The sequence below is a fragment of the Stegastes partitus genome, unplaced genomic scaffold (genome assembly GCF_000690725.1).
Source record: "Stegastes partitus isolate 25-593 unplaced genomic scaffold, Stegastes_partitus-1.0.2 Scaffold412, whole genome shotgun sequence".
Taxonomy (NCBI): domain Eukaryota; kingdom Metazoa; phylum Chordata; class Actinopteri; family Pomacentridae; genus Stegastes; species Stegastes partitus.
Window position 1 is genome coordinate 211,493 of NW_007578143.1, and position 18,179 is coordinate 229,671.

General features: G+C 39.4%; 1 protein-coding gene across 1 annotated transcript in view; it reads left to right on the forward strand.

Moving 5' to 3' along the window:
* Positions 1 to 1,886: 1,886 nt before the first annotated feature.
* LOC103360033 (type I inositol 3,4-bisphosphate 4-phosphatase-like) overlaps positions 1,887 to 18,179 on the forward strand; it is a 71,971-nt gene continuing 55,678 nt past the window's right edge. Inside the window, exons 1-2 of the mRNA XM_008285660.1 lie at positions 1,887 to 1,988; positions 17,036 to 17,109. The gene's annotated coding sequence lies outside the window, so the exon portion shown is untranslated. The remainder of the gene's footprint in view (positions 1,989 to 17,035; positions 17,110 to 18,179) is intronic.

The window sequence follows — 18,179 nt, forward strand, 5'->3', positions numbered from 1 at the left end:
GCTGGAGGTGAAGAGTTGAAACGTCCACATGATGGCAGCAGAGCTCACATTTAGATTTAGAGTGAACTTAAACGTCACCAACAGGTTTCTTCTGGATAGAAAATGACAGAAATAAGTAACAAAAACACAGGAGGACATTGTGTTAGAGGTGTATAATATATGTTTTCTATATGTAGAAGAAACTGTGCTGTGTCTTTTTTTCTGTTTTTAAATAAGCAAAAAAAGTTTTACAGATGTTTGCCGTTTATTGAGAGAAAAATGAAGGACTTTAAAACTGCTATTTTAAATTTATTTATTTATTTATTTATTTATTCATTTATTTATTGCTGAATTACAGGTAATATCTACTAAAATCACAAAAAAAAAAAAAAATCTTACCCTGCACACTGAAAAAAAGGCCCTAAAAAATGTATTCATTTACTAAATTTGACTGTAACTTTACACTTTTTGTACCGTATTTAAATCTGCAATTAAATAAGATGTTTGCTGTTATTTGGGGAAAAGAAGTTTACAATAAGGACTGAAAAAATGGTGGATAATTATTTTACAGAATGGACTGTAAAAGCAAATAAACAAGCAAACAATAACCAGCCAAAACCTCCAGAACGATTCAGAATAATACAGGAGCTGCATTTAAAAAATAAAAATAAAAAAGGGAGTATGAATAACTTTTTGACCTGACATTTCAAATTAAAATGAAAATAAATAAATAAACGAACAAACAAACACAACATATGTTCAAATATATCATCAGCATCTCAAACACAATACTTGAATAATAAATGAATAAATACATCACAATAAATCTTACTTTATGTGATTTCTAGTCACGAAAAAAAAAAAATCTAAATGTTTCCTGTTTAGGACATAGTCGACCTATGATGCACTCAAGTATCCACACTTCTACAAGCTCAGTTTGATTTAATGCACAACTTCATTGATTTGTTTCGATTACACTCCATTATATATAAATCCACTAATGGAAATGAATAAATCAGAACAGGGCAGTTACATCTGTCAAACCTGTGCTTTAAATCTACTCACACTCACCTGTATGTCATAGTAACAAACAGTTAACACACACAGTGGGATTTGTCCACATCCTGTTTTATTAGTGACTCTGTTTGGCTGCAATGATTTAAACTGCATGTCAGGTTCTTTAAGCTGCATGTGTGCATGGTTCTTGCTAAACAAAGCAACAAAAAAACATCTTCTGCATGTTGGAAAACTATATTTTGAATCATCTGCTCTCAAACTAGACAAATAAAAACAATCCATATAACTAAATACAGTCTTAATATAACAAGATAAAATAATTAGGTTTGTTCAGCACTTTGTTTTATTAGTATATCAAGTACTACACAACTGAAGTATGATTGATTGTGGGTTTGAAAAATCCAAAGAGAACTCATGTTATAAAGAACATCTAGCAGGTACAAAACAGATTCCTGCACACTGTTTAACCTGCAATCATAAATTTATCAGTGCAATGTTTCGGTCCTCGACCTTCATCAGGCAAAATTATTTGTTTTGTTGTGCTGCATTAATAAATTTATGATTGCAAGTTAGACAGTGTGCAGGAATCGGTTTTGTACTTGACTGAAAAATCCAAAAATCACATTCAAGTAAATTAAATTGCATTAAAATACAGCACTTCAATAAATATAGATATTTAAAGGTATATATTTATGTTTAGTAGTTATTTATTTGTAATTATATCAACACAGTAATTTAAATAAATATAAATAATCCTAAAAAAAAATCTATTTTCATAGTTTTGAAAGAATTACGTGCTGCGTGCTTTCCAGCCTGCGTGGTGACGTCGCTGCGTCAGTGCGTAGGGGGCGTGGCCAGCGGCAGTCACCGCTGCGGCTGCAGCCAGAAGAGTCAGCGGGAGAAACAGTGCGGCAGTTTGGGGACGAACTCCGCACAACAGTTGGCTTTCCTGCCCATAAACGGATATTTTACAGCCACCCACTCCCGGAGCGGTAAGTGGAGCTTATTTACGGTGGATTTTAATTCAAATTACGCCGCGTACCGACGGTTTTTCGGGCTGTTGTTAGCTCACGGCTGCGGCTTTGTCACTGTTTATACTGTTAGCGACAAGTTGAGAAGCGCAGACTGTAGTTTGTTTTTGCGCATTTCCTTTAAGACGGCGGAGTTTGGTTGATGTTTTCTGTGTGGAACTCACAGAAATACACGCAGTGGGACACGACAGACCAACGTCAGGCGTAGAGGAGCAGCACAGGGCAGTGAATAGGACAGAATAATGGGTTTTATTTGCGGTAAAGTGTTTGGTAATGTGGATTAGCTGCTCTGACAGGACGAGTTAAAGTGTGTTGAGGTGTGTTGAGGTTGTCAGCCGGAGACGAAACGCTGCTGCTGCCTCTATTACGTAACTTAGTGAGGAAACGGTGGAACCTGTGACTGTAAACACTCAGCCTTTATTGCTATGTCACGGCTGGAGGAGCTGGTTTTATGGATGCACACAGCGACGTGGAGCTCTGACAGTGCTGCTGACTGGGATGTGCACATGTGCTGAGTGTGTGTCCGTGTGTGTGTCCGTGCATGTGCTGCTCACGGTCCACTGCAGTCCTGCTGCTGCTGCTGCTGCTGCTGGTTTAGAGTTTCACTGTTGCAGGAGTCAAGGTCAGCTGGACGCTGGCTCCAGAGCTGATGATGATGATGATGATGCTCTTTGGGATGCAGGAGGAGGCTGACCTGCTTCAGGATCAGGCCTCAGGTGTGAATCTGGGTGAGATGTGGGATTAAAAGCAAGGATTTCCTCTGCAGGTGGCTTCAGTTGAAGGTTCTGCTTCGGTCCCGGTGTCTGAAAACCCACTAATAACTTCACAGGCTGGTTTGAGAGTACATACATGTGAGCAGGTTCATTTTATTTAACAGCACAGGTGTGTCTCACTCAGAGGGAAACAAAATGATCTAAAGCTTCTGATGCATGTGTTTGAAGTGAAGCTCCAGGTCAGTATTTGCTGTGTAATGCATTTAAAACATGTGACTGAGCATTAACACAGGAGACAGCATCAAAACTGTGACTTTAGCTCAAGCAGGGCGACAGTAATTCAGACAGACTGCATGGTATAAACCTTTTGGAAATAGCAAAACCACGACTAGAAGTAGAAAGACTAGTTTCTGTGCACGCAGATTGCCATAAATCACACAAAAAAGGGCATAAAACAGATTTTTATTGGTCATTTATGTTACAAAAACATGGAATGTACAACATTTTTTCCAGGTGCTCACATGTCTTGTTTAAATGGTGTCTACTAGATGTATTTGTGCCCCCTCGTTGAGTAAACACTGCCTGCAGTTCAGTCAAAAACTCAGAATATTTGTCACCTAACCGTTTATCGCAGCTGGATCAGCCATGGCTTCACAGTTGCGCCGAGGAGTGCAGAATTTTTTGTTTTTTACAGATTATAGTTTTTGCAAATGGTTTATTTTTAGCAGATTTTAAAGTCCTGTAGAATGAAGCGATTTCCATGAAATATCAGGATTTTAAGGTTAGATTTAATTTTTTCCTGACAGAACGCCACGCCACAAATATTCAGTTCTAGGATGGTCAGGATGTTAAAAATACAGCAAATATTTCTGTTTTTGCAGTTTTTTGCTCTAATAAATAGTGTAATTATGGTGATTTATTTTGTAAACATGACATGGCTGCCAGTAGGTTTGGTGGTTCAGATGGTTAAAATCCTGCTTGTTCAATATTTACTGTGTAAGAGATTTAAAACAAAGCGAAAGCATGATCGAAATATCAACTGCTCTGTAGTCTAACGCAAAAATGAGACGTGAAGAAGCGGCTAAAAAGGCCACATATTGGGGAACATATCGGTCAATCCAAGTTAGCATTTTTTAAAATACAAACATTGTTCTCATTAATAAAGAGCACATTTACCTCTATTGTAATAGGATATTGTTAGAACATAGTGGATTCAGTAGAGCTGAGCATCAAACTTCAACACTTTATTGCTCAAATTCATATTATAAATTCATGTTATTTTTATTTTTTGTTTTTATTTGGTACTTCCTGACTGAAGCCTGGTTTAAATTTAGTCAAAGTTTATGTGTTCAACTGATCCCACAAGTCAAAAATAGAATGTTCCTGCTGAAGATTTCCATTAAATTGCCTTTTTTTTGTTTAACCCTGAATCCAAGCATCCAGGAGCCATTCTTCTGCTTGGCTTTGCACCATCCATTTCCAGTCTTCCTGGCTCTGTTTGGACTCCCTGTAGAGCTGGAGAACTCCCAGCTCTGTCCATTTTCTCCTGCATTTCCACATAAATCACGGCTCGTCTCTTTCTGTTGAACCAAACGTCGGTCCTTCTTTGGCTCGAGCGCTGAGCCTGCAGGGAAAACCTCGAGGCATTTCCACATTACATGTGTGAGCCTCAGTGTTTTGTCAAAATAAAAGCCTAGAAGATGCTGTAAATGTTTTTTTAAAATCTTTTATTAAGCAGAAATGCAAAACACTGTCTGGCCTCAGCTTCTTAAATGTAAGGATCTGCTTCTTTTTTGTTTTATTTAATTATAAATTTCATTTTTAGGAGGATTTTTAATGATATTTAGATAAAACAAGCAACAGAAACGCGTCTGGGAAACACTGATTTTGACATTTTTTACTATTTTCACTTCCAAAAATGTAAAAAAATCAACTAATTTATTTTATTTATTTATTTTATTGTTTATTTGATGTGGACATCACAATCACATTGGACAGACCAGATGCTTTGTTTGAGTGTTTTAGCACATGTGCTAATTCGCAACACTTGTCCACAGGAGGCTTTTTATTTATTATTTATGAATAATTCAATAAACAGAATAGGTTTTTGTTGCCGCTGTGAGGCTTTAGGTCGAGCATTCACATAAATTAGACAGGTATGGTGAATTTTAAGAGCTGCGACTAACAATTATTGATTGATTTGGAGATAAAATGTTAACAAAAAGAGGAAAATGGCTGTTATGATGCATTCAGACTGTGTTGTATTGGCAGCATGTATTATATTTAACAACGATTGTCTGGTTCCAGCGTCCTAAATGTGGAGACCTGCTGTTTTCATGTTTAATTTAGTTCTTTAGACGGCTGTTTAGACAGAACAAGCGACATAAAGATGTCTTTAAAGATGTGATTTTTATTATTTGCACTTTAAAAAATCAGCAGATTGATGGATAATTCAGTAAACAGAGCAGCTGCTGGTGGTCTCAGGTTGATCTTTAATGCAAATTAGGCAGTTAGGTTGAAATTTAAGGGGCGCAGTTAATAGTTATTGTCATTCTGGGTTAGTTAGGTTGTTGTTTTGTCTATAAAACCTCAGAAAGTAGAGTGAAAATGCCTCTTATGACACATCCAGGCTGCTTTTTCTGTCCCACCAACAGATAAATTAAAGAGATCTCCACATTTTGCAAGCAGTGACCGTCTGCTATGACCGAGCAGCTGATTTATTCTTCTGCTTCAGTAAGACGACTTATCGACTCCGTCTGAGCCGTATTGACGAGCTGTGATCTGATTTGCCTCCACGTGGTCCACGCTCTCCTCTGTCTCCGTCATATCTCTGTTTGTGACTCATCCCGGACGCCCCCTCGCCACAATCCTCGTCGATTCATCTTCATCCCGTCATGCGTCGGGCACGTGTGCGTCGCTGCCAGCAGACGTCGGCCGTCTTATTGCCTGTAATAGATGGAGGAGGGCGATTGCATAATAATATTTATTAAATAATAAAGAGGAGCAGGCTGGTAATGAGCTGCGTCACCCTCTTCACCAAAACAGATCAGATTTAACCCAAAGATTGTTACACAAGCAGGTGGAGGAGCTGCTCCGAAACCACAGATATGAGAATAAAAAATACTGTTTAAAAACAAAAAAAATAAAGCAAAAATCTGGCAGCAAAGTGCCTAAACAAGTAGAATACTGTAACATTAAAAAAGGTTGAAAATATTCATCAATAATAATATTTTTTTATCTAATTTAAATCCACTATTTTTGAAAATACAGATGCTCCATGTGATCATTGTTTGCAGTTTTAGCGTCTTATTTTTTTTTTAACATGTAAGTTAATACTTTTTTTGTAATTTGACTACTTATTGTCTACAAATATAACAAAATGGGTAAAATCTAAAAAACAATGTCTCTAACTGTTTAATTTCCCATTTTTTAGCATTAAATATACACGTTTTCTTTCAGTGACTGCAAATATCTGTACATTTATTTGTTTTTTGTTGATTTGAATACAGTGAAACAATAATTTTATGCTTTTGGCTTCATAGTTTTGGTCGGTTACTGCAATATTTACATTTTTATTATATTTATCTCTAAACACAGCCTGCACTTCAGCTGAAAAGTGAATTTTTTTGTCACGTGACTGTTGGTCACAGCTGAGTCACTCATGATCTCACGGCTGCACCAAGAAGCGCTGAATTTTTTAGATTTTTGCAGAATCTATAAAGTGCAAATCATTTATTTTGGGCGGATTTTTAAATCAGACCTCTAGAATAGGTGGTTTTTGTTCCTGATTGCATGCTGAGATTTGGATAATTTCTCAGATGGAAGTAAAAGTGAAACATGAGTCGCTCAGAGAGTAGGAAACTGCAGATTTTTTTTCTGGTTTTGCAGGTATTCTTTATAACAAATTGTGTAATATTGGTGATTTATTTATTTTTCTTTTAAAACCAGCATGCCTTTCAAACTGCCAGCAGGTTTTAGGATTCACAGGGTTGATGTATTTTCTGCTCCTTTATTTTAGCGTTAATTTAATTTCACAGTAAAATCAAGGTAAACAATAAAATGGCAACACGTTTTTATAATATATTTGATCAAAAACAAATAAATGATGAATATTTTCTTATTTTTTATGCTCTCCTTTGCTGATTCAACAACATTATATGAATTTTAAAGACAAGAGCATCTTAATATTTTCTATTAAGCTGTAAAACCTCCTCAGACACCGTCCCCTTGTCGAGTCCACATGTAAACACGGATGTTGTGCGTCTCTGGTGCTGTTTCATGCTCAGACGCACACATGTGGTTGAAGTGCAGGTGATTCGGTCCATCGGGCCTCTCCTGCGACGGTCGCTTTAATAATTGATGAGCGTCGGGGAAAACGGAGAAGCATCAAAAACAAGAGGCCGAACCGCACACACCGAGCGTGGCATGAAACGTGATTTATCTCCCCACGGCTTCTGCTCGGACGGACCGGGTCCACGCTGCAAAAAACATCTGCTGCGAGCTTCTGGTCCTGCAGGAAACGTGGCCGATGCTGCTTCAGTGATTTGGTTCCTTTACATCTAAATTACAAAATGTAAAGCAGCCCCTCATATCTTATTAATATTGAACTAAAATTTCTGATTTAACTCATAAAGCTGATATTAACCGCATAAGCTCAGTGTCAGTTCACCGAAGCAGCAAGATTTTTAATCCTGTTTACTGATTGTTTTGTTTTAGTTTAGATACTTCCTGATTGAATACTTTAGTTTTCTTTCAGATTATTTTTCTTTGGCAAAGATCTGTTGTGTCCGCTTGTATTTTGACATTTATATTTGGTAACTTCGGCTTCTTATGTCGTAGAAAAAGTGTTTTGTTTGACTGTTTATCAAAGCAAGACGGCAAATAAACACAGTATTGGTGCAGGAGTTGTACTGGCAAGAGCTGCAAGGATGATTCAATTAACTGATTAGTTGTCAACTGATAAATTCATCACCAATTATGTTGATAGTCATTTTTCAGAAATAAAAAAATCTATATTGTCTGGTTGGAGGTTGGTAACCTGAGTTTTTATTGGGTTGTGAACAAAACATTTGTCATCCTTGGCTTTCTAGAAACACTGATTTTTCAACAAGTTCTGACATTTTAGAGACCAAACAACTCATCAGCTGATCAAGAATATGATTAACAGATTAATCAGTTGTGAAAATACCCATTACCATTATCTGCAGCTCCAGCATATAAAAACAACATAGTAGACAGCTTCTCTCCTATTTTATTGATTAGCAAAACATCAGAAATAGCTGACCCTCTGAACCCCAAATCAGTTGGGTTAAAAGATGTTTTATCTTTAATAAAATTACTCGAGATTACACCATTTAAATTAAAAGAATGGTCGGATGTCAGCTCTGCAGTCGGGCTCGAACGTGTCATTTGTGGTTCTGTCAGAAAAAACTGACTTTATCCAACGTGTCTTGGTTAAAACTCACCAAAAATAAACCTGAAAAAACCTTAAAATTCTGCAATTCATAACCGAGAAGCCAGTAATGACTCAGCTGTGACTAAAATTCAGAGAGTCTTTGGCTGAACTGCAGGCAGTGTTTCCACAGAGCGGAGTGGAGACGACGATAAAACATCCTGGATCAATAAAATAAATGCAGCATGACTCAAAAATAATAAGGAGGAAGGAGGAAGACACATCCAGCATGGTGAAACGTCTTTGTCGAGCTGATATGCTGAGTGGAGAGAAAAAGTTTACTGATGCTGTGTGAGTAAACTGCAGCTGTCGTACTGCACAGGAGGCATTTCTGTCCACTTCTTTGTGGTTGTTTTGTTTCCAGGACTTGACAAATGAGCCACAGTGAGGAACAAAAATGCAACAAACTGCCTGAAAAAGGGCTCAGCCTTCGGCGGACGGGAGGCCAAACCTCAGCAGAGGATGCTGTTTTTGCTGGCAGAGAAAGAGTTAACGTTTGCTGAGCAGCAAGCTGAGAGAGTAAAGGGTGAGGAAGAGGGAGGAAGAGGAGGGCGAGCAGCTGCAGTGACGCCGTCTGCAGTTTGTTTACATCCATCGGCAGCAGACGGGTACGTGTGGAAACGCCGTTCGAGCAGCGTCGCCCTCAGACGCTGGTGTCACGCAAACACGGCCACTTTCTGGCCCGAGGAGCAGAAATGCAGCATCATGCTCGATGCTAATAGCTTATCTGGTCACATCTTGCTGGACTGTCGCTGCATTTAAAGGATCGAGTGAACAATACTGCACCGAGGCATGAAAGCAGAAGGGCGGTAGTGTGAATTTGGCTCTAGATAAGGAGATTTCTATCATAGTTTAGAGCTAATAGAGAGTAAGACAGTGTTTTACAGGACAGACAGGGAGAGAAGACGGACATAAGACTGGAAAATGCAAACTAAGAGTGACTTAAAACAGACAGGGACAGAGAGTTCTTGTCATGTGGCTGATTTAAATAAGAGAAACCATTGAATAAACTTTATATTTTCAAAAAGGAACAGGAAATAGCATCGTTTTTCTTGCATAGAGGAGTTTTTGGCGCCCCCTACAGAGGATTTAGTCTGCGCTACAACGACAAGAATATAAAAAACAATACAGCTGCTCAGATGAATAACAGTTTTGGTGATTGTTTTCTTAATTTACTCAAGTGTAGTAGATGTTTTTGTTTGTCAAATGGTCAGAAATAACAGGAAAACCCATATTACTGTCAAATAAGCGAACACAGATTCATGTGTGCAGATAATATGTTTCCTGCCAGGTGTAGTCGCCTTCCAAAGGCCACTTCTTAGCCAGAAACAAAAGTGATTTGGTCAAAAAATTAATTTCTGGGCTATTGAGTGCACCTGAATATAAGCTGCACCTGCTAACGTTACAAAGAAAATTAAAGCTGCAAGCGGCGATGGACGGCGATTGTCGGCCTTCGTGCATGTCGAGGTTTGGCAGAAACATGCTCCAGGCGGCACTCTGATCCAGCGTGTCGAGTTTCGGGCAGATTGAAGCATGTGTGGTGTATAGACAAGCCACTTCCTGTTTAGGCCGATCAGAGCACTCGTATTGTGGCGTTTTGGCCAAATTCGTAATTTGGCCAAAACGCAAACGTAAATCAGAATTCTGCAGTCTTTTACTAACGTTTAATCACCACCTCCTGTAGTTTGTGCTGGCCTAATGTCAGGTGTGTACGACCTTCCCTGTAGGAGGAGATAGATTTTGAAAATGAGCAAAAATCGCCAAAATTCTCACTGTGTTTTTTCAAAATGGCAGACTTCCTGCTGGGTTTAGGGCTTGGTGCTTGTTGACTTTTTTGTGCGTCCTGATCTGCTACACGTGCCCACCAAATTGTTTAAGTGTAGGTGAAACGACCTTCCGATGGGACTCAGCGAAAATGCATAAAATGGCCTTTTTTGTGCGTCACGAGCTGCTACAAATATGTGCCGAATTTTGTAGTTGTAGGTGAAACGTAGCACCAATGGGACTCTGTTGAAAGTTTGTAGGGGGCGCACTTGAGCCGTGTTGCATTTTAGAGCTTGGAGTGGGTGGGACTTTTGTTCCATATGCCTACCAAATGTCGTAGCTTTAGACCCAACGTGCTTCCGATGGGACTCTGTTGAAATTTTCAAGGTGGCGCTGTGGAGCCATTTTGGCAGTGACACGCCCACGTCCCTGGTAGTTTCCGATTTTCCACCAGTTCTGATGCAAATTTTGGTGAGTTTTCGAGTGTGTTTAGTCCCTCAGAAATATGCAGTTCATAGCAGTTCCACAGGGTTCTAGGCACTTGTCTATAAGCTGCAGGTGTCCACGTTGTAACAAGAGATATTTACACAGAAAGATTTTTTTAAACTTTTAATTAAATACGTAGCGGTAACATACACAAATACCGTAAATGCTTTTTTCTGAACAGTGCCTGTAACACGGCTGGTTAATAGAATAAAACATACAGCAGCCTACCAGGAAAGGTCATTGATCGTCATCTTCATCTTCCTCCTGCGCACTAGAACCACTAAAGTCTTCAGTGTCGGAGTTGAACTGCCTCAGAATCACTTCGTCTCACACGTCCTCGGTTTCTCTGTCGTTGTCGCTCTCAATGCAAATTCGTAGAACTAGTAGTAGCTGCTTGTGTGTAGTCCCTGAGCCGAGGTGAACAGAGATGCTGCAGAAGTACAAGTTCAGATTCTGCTGCTGCTGTTTTTAACTTTTTACAGTATGATGTTAAGATTTAAGGTGTGATCTAAAAGTTCAGATTCTGGACACCCTGCTCCCAGTGCTCCTGCAGCGCTTTGACTCACCAAAGTTACTGCTTGCGGTAGTTCGATGCGACCGTTCTGCAACAGGAACACTTACTGATGGCACCTTGTAAAAACTAATTAGAATACCGGCCTCACGCAGACAGTTATGATTGGATTACTGATTAACCCTCTGAACTGTCTCTGGGCATTTGTTTGTCTTTGTTTTCACTCACTGTGGGTTCATTTTGCACTGCGATGTAAAGTCCTGCGCCTCTATGGAAACACAACAACCATGACTAGAAGCAGAGAGAAGTCTCTGTGCAGGATGATGCAGCTACAATGACTTATTCATAAAAAATAGGAAATGAAAGTTGAATTTCTTTAATTGTGTGTTTTACAAAAATGGGAAAACCCTGAATTCAACATGTACAAAACCAGTTTTCCAACTTATCTGGAAAAAGAAACGTTGACTCTACATACTGTAGATATTTTACTACTTCTATTTTTTTTATTTGTGTCCTTCCTGGTCTCCTCTTTGCTCTGCGTCAACACAGTTCAGCTGAAAAGTCCCTGAAGTTTTGGCACAGAGTTGTTGGTCTCAGCTGAATCACTTCATAGTCGTACCGAGGAGGTGAGAATAGTTTGTGTTTTACAGAGTCCTAGTCGAGTAAAGGGTTTGTTTTTTGGGAATTTAGTTGAAATATTCCAATTTCAAGCTTAGATTTGGTTGTTTTTTCACAGATGACGACTTTCAGAAAGTTGAAAATCTGTTGATTGTTTCTGTTTCGACAGTTTCTCGCTCTTTCGGTGATGTTTTTATAAACCGTGTTTCAACCCTGTGGACAGGTGTTGGGGTTTAAAGGGTTAAATCATCATATCGTTTGTGCCACGTAGAGTTTCCTTTCCCTCGGCTCGTCTCGTCTGAGTGCAGCCCTGTGATGTTAAACGCTCTGACAAACAGCATCGTCGGACCACGGGTGGCTGAACCGCAGACCCAGCCGCTGGCCTGAACGCGACCTTTTCTGCTGCTTCTGTTCACTTTTGTAAACGCATTTGCACTCCAAAATGACACAGATACAAATGTCTAGCTAATTTTAATTCATATGCCACAATCGACCTTCTCTCTCATGCCACCGAAAGCAAATTGACCACACTGAACTGTAATTGTATTGCTGTCACCAGAATGTGACTTTATGGAGGTGACTCAGTTTTCGTCCTCATCCTCCTGATTCACAGCAGATGAGGTCATGTTTCCTCAATACGCCACAACAAACAACATCAGCTGTCCATTAAATAATCTGTCAGGAGGGACGGCACTGTGAGACAGAGCTAATAGTTTGTCAGGCTGCAGAATTAAAATGTTTTCAGACAATCTGATTCACTGCAGGACTGCAAGGTGGCGCAGTTTTTAATGTTTTGTAAATTGTAATTTTTATTTTTATGCTGGGACCCCAGGAAGACCAGCAACCACTATGTGGGAGCTAATGGGGATCCTAATAAAGAATAAAGTTGGGAGCATTGTCGCCTCGCAGCTAGAAGGTCGTCGGTTCGCGTCCCGGTGAGTCTGCATGTTCTACCCGTGCAGCGTGGGTTCTCTCTGGGTTCTTCAGCTTCCTCCCACACAGTCCAAAAACATGTTGAGGTTAATTGGTGATTCTAAATTGTCCGTAGGTGTGAATGTGAGTGTGCTTGGTTGTCTGTCTCTAAGTGTAGCCCTGTGATAGACTGGTGACCTGTCCAGGTGAACCTGCCTTCACCCTGAGTCAGCTGGGATAGACTCCAGCCCCCCATGACCCTAGTGAGGATTAAGCGGTGTATAGATGATGGATGGATAATAATGGATCATTCGCTGCAGCCTCAACATGTGAAGGTTTTATACGAGACTGTGGATCAAAATTCTACAATATTTACTTTTACTTGTGGTGTCTTCTAAAGAAATCACAGCGTATTAGTGAATTATTAGTGGATGAATAACGAGCAAACAGGTAAAAACTGGAGGGGAAAAGGGCCGTTTTTGACTGTACAATTAGGGAAACAATTACTAAATAGTTTGTTACCAAATGATTTGCACAATAAATACAACAACACTTCTGCCGCTTTCCTAACGGTTCCCAACCAGAAAGTAGGTTTTAAAGCGGTTTAGTCTTTGACTTCATGTTAAAATGTGTCATGAGATAGTTCTGCTTTGTTTTCACGCCACAGGCCAATTCGGCTGCAAATCAAGCAAACAGACCACGACCGCTTGAAAAAGAGGGTTTTAAAGTATGAGTCTCACTGGCAGCTTGGCCTCAGTTGTGGGAAGTTGTGAGAAGATTTACCAGTCACCAAAACAACTGGATGAAACAAACAAAAAATGTCACGTTTCAGTCACTATTTGCATGTTTTCCAATGTTTATGCTCCTTTTTCTGCTGTAGTTTGTGGAACCAGATGTTTATCTTGAGGGGATTTACTTCTAATATAAGTGGAAAGTTAGTTAGTTCAAGCACACTTCAGTTTATTTTTAACCTGGTGGCCTTTAACTGTCACACTAGACGTTGTCATGGTGGCCCACGACGCTCTCCGCTCGCCAACACAGAACTGCCTTAAGTCCAAGTGAACACATCTCATCTTCTGATTTGTTGGTGCAGTTATTTGAAATCTGTCAAATTATGAGCAGCAAATTATTGATTAATGCTAATCATTGACAGATTTTTAAGAAGCCAGAGGAGATTCGAACTCACTCAGCAGCCACATTTTTTTAAATCATTTTCAAGTTGGATAAAGGTGAAAGCTGCCACATCCTGGACTTTAAAAAGGGAACCTTACAGGTGTTTAGAGGGTCTTGTCTTGGTCCTACATCAGTCTTGGTGAACCGCTCTGATCACTGTCGGCATCGATTGCTCTCTTCGCTGTCTCGGTGCAGTTGTTCGTCAGAGGGAAACTATCGTCCGACCCAGCTCGCTCACTTCTGCTTTCAGCGTCCTCTCTTCACATGCAACACACCGGCTGTTTCTTTTGTGTCCTTCTTGCGTCTACTTGACCACAAAAGAAGCTTGTGTCATCTCCACTCGGTTAAAGTGTTAAAATCCACCCACCTGCCATCACTCTGTGCTTGTTCGCTTTGACTCAGCAGCCTGAGAATGAGAGCTTCAAGCAGGGAAACCAGGATGTTTAACTTTGCATTTTTAATTCATTTAAGATGATATGACTTCGTTCTTCTGCATGAAACAGATGAATATGCCTCTGGTGTCAGATTCTGAGCTGATCCTTTACCTATTCATGTGCTGTTCCATCGCCAAACAATTCTCGACTTGTCTCATTAAAGAATCCACCAAAAATAAACCGTTTCCCCCAATCTGATTTTGTAAAAAGCAAAAAATTCAGCAGTTTTCGCCGCAACCGTGAAGCCATGGCTCAGTCACCTGCAGCCAACAGCGACACGACAAAAATTCCTTTACTGCAGGTGATGTTTACGCATAATTCAAAATCTAAGTAGTAAAATATCTGTGTGTGATGATCATTAGGCCGTATTAGTGTCGCTGTAGCCGACACAGGTGGCTGTTGTGTTAACCACAGCAGTGCGTTTATAGCTTTGGTGTACTGCGCTCTTCTCTCCCCCTTTTGTATTGAAGCTTTTGAATTGCCCCTCGGGGGTGAATAAAGTTATTTGAATTGAATTAAAAAAAATGGTCATCTCTGGACAAACACCTGCATTTGCTGTTTTTTCACTCATCGAAAAGGACGCATGTTTCATTTTGGACAAATCTGACACCAGGACGCCCTCGTTGACTCTTTTTAAAGTAAGCCTGCAACGTGGGGCGTTTAGGGGACATCGGTAAATCGTCAATCGATAAGAAAGTATTCAGCAAGTCACATGTTTAGCCTGTGACAAATGAGAAATGTTAATCTGGAGCCCTGTGTTGTACATGTTGGGTCCAGCTTTTAAAATTCTTGTAAAATCAAACTTGTCTTGATTTCTGTCCTTCTAATCAAACTGCACAGATTCAAGTTCTCTCTCCTTCTAGTCGTGGTTGTTCTGTTCCCACAGAGGTGCAGGACTTCATGTAGGAGCAACAAATGACCCCACGGTGAGGAAAAAATGCAACCGGGGCAAAAAAAAAAAACTTCTCGGAATCTGAGTTTCTCTTGACTCAGTGCTGCGTGTGAGGATCGGTTTATTCCTGGAGCTTGAGCAGTTTGTGGGAAGTTCTCCTTAAAGCTGGTTTTGGGATGATTTTGGTTTCATGCTGACGTATATTTTTAATGCGAAATAGTTTACGAATCGTGACCGGTCATTGTTGTGCAAAGCAGTCTGCCCGCCTGAAGGTTTGCTGCTGTCGGTCTGTTTTAAGACACTTCCTGAAACAGCAGAAGGAAGTGATGCTAACTTGAGCCGCAGGCAGTTTCACACACACACACACACACACACACCGCCACTGTGTTCTCTGCTTTTATAACCTCTTTCGCTGTCAGCAGCAGCTCGGTGAGAAGCTGCATCGTCTGTGGTTGAGTCTTGTGGACGAATCATTGTACGAGGCAGCACGTTATTTGAGTTTAGCTTGAGGAAAACATCTTTATGGGAGATTCTTTTTGCTAGCTTTTGACATTTGTGGTTAAATTTGACTCTCTGAACTCCAAGCTACAGTTCCTGGGCGTGTTTTAGTTTCGTTTTTGTTTGTTCTTGTCACATTTTCTTCTCACTTTAGGTTCATTTTTCACTGATAAAGTCCTCCGTGCAGCATGACTATACAGTTATAACACCATAAATCACAGCACAAAGAGTGTAATGTCTTTGATTATTTATTTTAGAAAAATTTTAAAAACCTTAAATTAACACGTCCAACAATCTTCCAAGTGTTCGCAGGTGTTACCAATGCTGGAAAAATCAAACCACGACTAGATATTGAACTATTTATTGTCATTTTTTTTTACACTTTTAGTTATTTTTTATGCTTGAATCACTGAATTCTTGCCACATAACTGTTGATCTCAGCCGACTCTCTCATGGTTTTGTGGTTGTGCGATGGAGTGTTTGTCGTTTTTAACAGAATCTAGTCTTTGGTTTGGTTTTGGCATTTTTAAAAAAATGTAGACTACAGTTATCTTGATGAAAATAACAAAATTTTAAGCCTATGTTTGGCTAATTCTTCTGATAGAACAGCACGCCACACATGATTAGTACAAGGACTGCTAGAAAGGTAATAATATGACGATTATTTCTATTTTTACGGTTTCTTTCTCTTGTAAACGGTTTAATTTTGGTGATTTTTTAAAAAGATAGCATGCCATTTAAACCGACCGGCAGCTTTTAGGGTTCAAAGTCGAGCTTCAGTCAAATGCTCACTGTGTAAAATATCATCTGCTCTGTATCCTAAAGCAAATATGATCATTTAAACATGTAACATATGACAACTACGTGGACTTACCACATTTATAAATGACTTAGAAGATGACAGGAAGCCCACAGAAGCTTTCAGGGTGTGAACAGAGTCCGCAGTAATAATAGAAACTAAATGAATCCAGTTAGAAAATGATAGAAGCGTTCTGTAAACAGACTCTGACAAGTATTGCACTCCAGTTAATTGAAACAATAACCGTGAGTCCGACACGCCGGATCATCAGCTGCAGCCTTTGTGTGATTCGCTAATTGCATTGTTTCCAACTTGCTCGGTTTTTGCAGCAAATATCAGGAAACGAACATCTTAAGCGATATTTACGTCAGAGGTTGTGGTTTTTGCAGACTTTAATAAACGCAGAAAGGCGTGCGGAGAGTGACGAAGCTGAGAGTGAGGGGGAGAAACTCGGCCCGACTCGCTGTGTTTGTGGTTGTGGGCGATGCTCATTTTCATGTGAAAGGGCTACAGCTGCTGCGTCCCTCTAAAGAAATTATTCATGCTTTATTCTAATGTGGATCCCAGAGGGTGCGGAGACAGGAGACACCTCTGTTATTGGCTCAACACGAGGCCCTGTGTGTTTCAGTGCCGTACAAACCGCCCCAAATGTGACGAATGTGATGTTTATTATTAGGAATTACGTGGACAGACCAACATAAACAAGCCAGTAATGAATCACCTTTATTGTTTTCTGTTTCCTGCTTTTTTTTTCAGATTGTGAACTTGTGCTGCTCTCTTTGTGGAAAATCATCCTCACAGACTCTTTTCTGTCGTCCCTCCAGTCAACTGTGAGTAAACATGAAGTCCTCAGAGAAAACTGACGCTCTTGTAATTAGGGCTGCACAATATGTAGTAGTATTACAAATCACGGGATATTTAGAGCATAAAATATGAATATTTATCAAGATATTTGGGAAAGTTTAGCTTGATATATCAAAAGCTTTTCGAGATGATTAACACAGCAACACATTTGAACAAAAATAAAGATAAAAGCATGAATTAATTATCATCTTATGGATTTATTTATACATATTTGAAACTCCAAAGCTCTATTCTTTCAAGAAATATTGGTGTGTTTGTGGTACAGCTTGTCATATCTGCTCAATCGGATATGAAACTTAAACAAAAATAGATTTCAGAAGTATTTCGGCTTAAACGTGTGATCAGAAATGATTCATGCTTCAGCCTATTTTCATATTTCAATCAGATATTATTTGATCTACTTGTTTAATATTGCAGAAATTGAATCAATGTCATGATAACAAATAACAGTTTCAGGGTTTTATCTTTAATAGTTCCTCAGATGTTGTCGTCCAAACCGCCTCGAATTTCAAATGTGCTTAAAAGATTTTATCTGGGAAAGCATTGCCTAAATCAAATAAAATCCCATCATAAATATCAGATTATGTCATCAGAATATATTAGAATCATCTTCCAAACAGACAAGCATGCCAACCCATCCTAAGCAGGTAATAATAAAGTGTTTTTTATTCGTAGTTTGGTTCTATAATTATTAATTATCTTCGTTTTCTGCGATGTGGCAAAGCTCAGACCCGCGCTGCTTCTAACAAACACGTCTGTTCTCTATAATTCTGGTTATTTATTGTGACTGTAATCCAACACTGATTGTGTTTTCCACTCATTTCTCCATATTGTAACATAATAAACCGGTTAGATGACAATGAACATAAAATGTTTTGGCAGTCATTGTTCCTCTAAACTAGCAGTAAACACAAAGAGCAGAGAGGTCAGATTCCTCAGCTGAGCTCAGCAGAGGAACTGTTGATGTTGGTTGGGTTTAAATGCACAGAAAAACAGTGTTGATTTAAAATAAAGCACGACAAAACTGTAAATAATC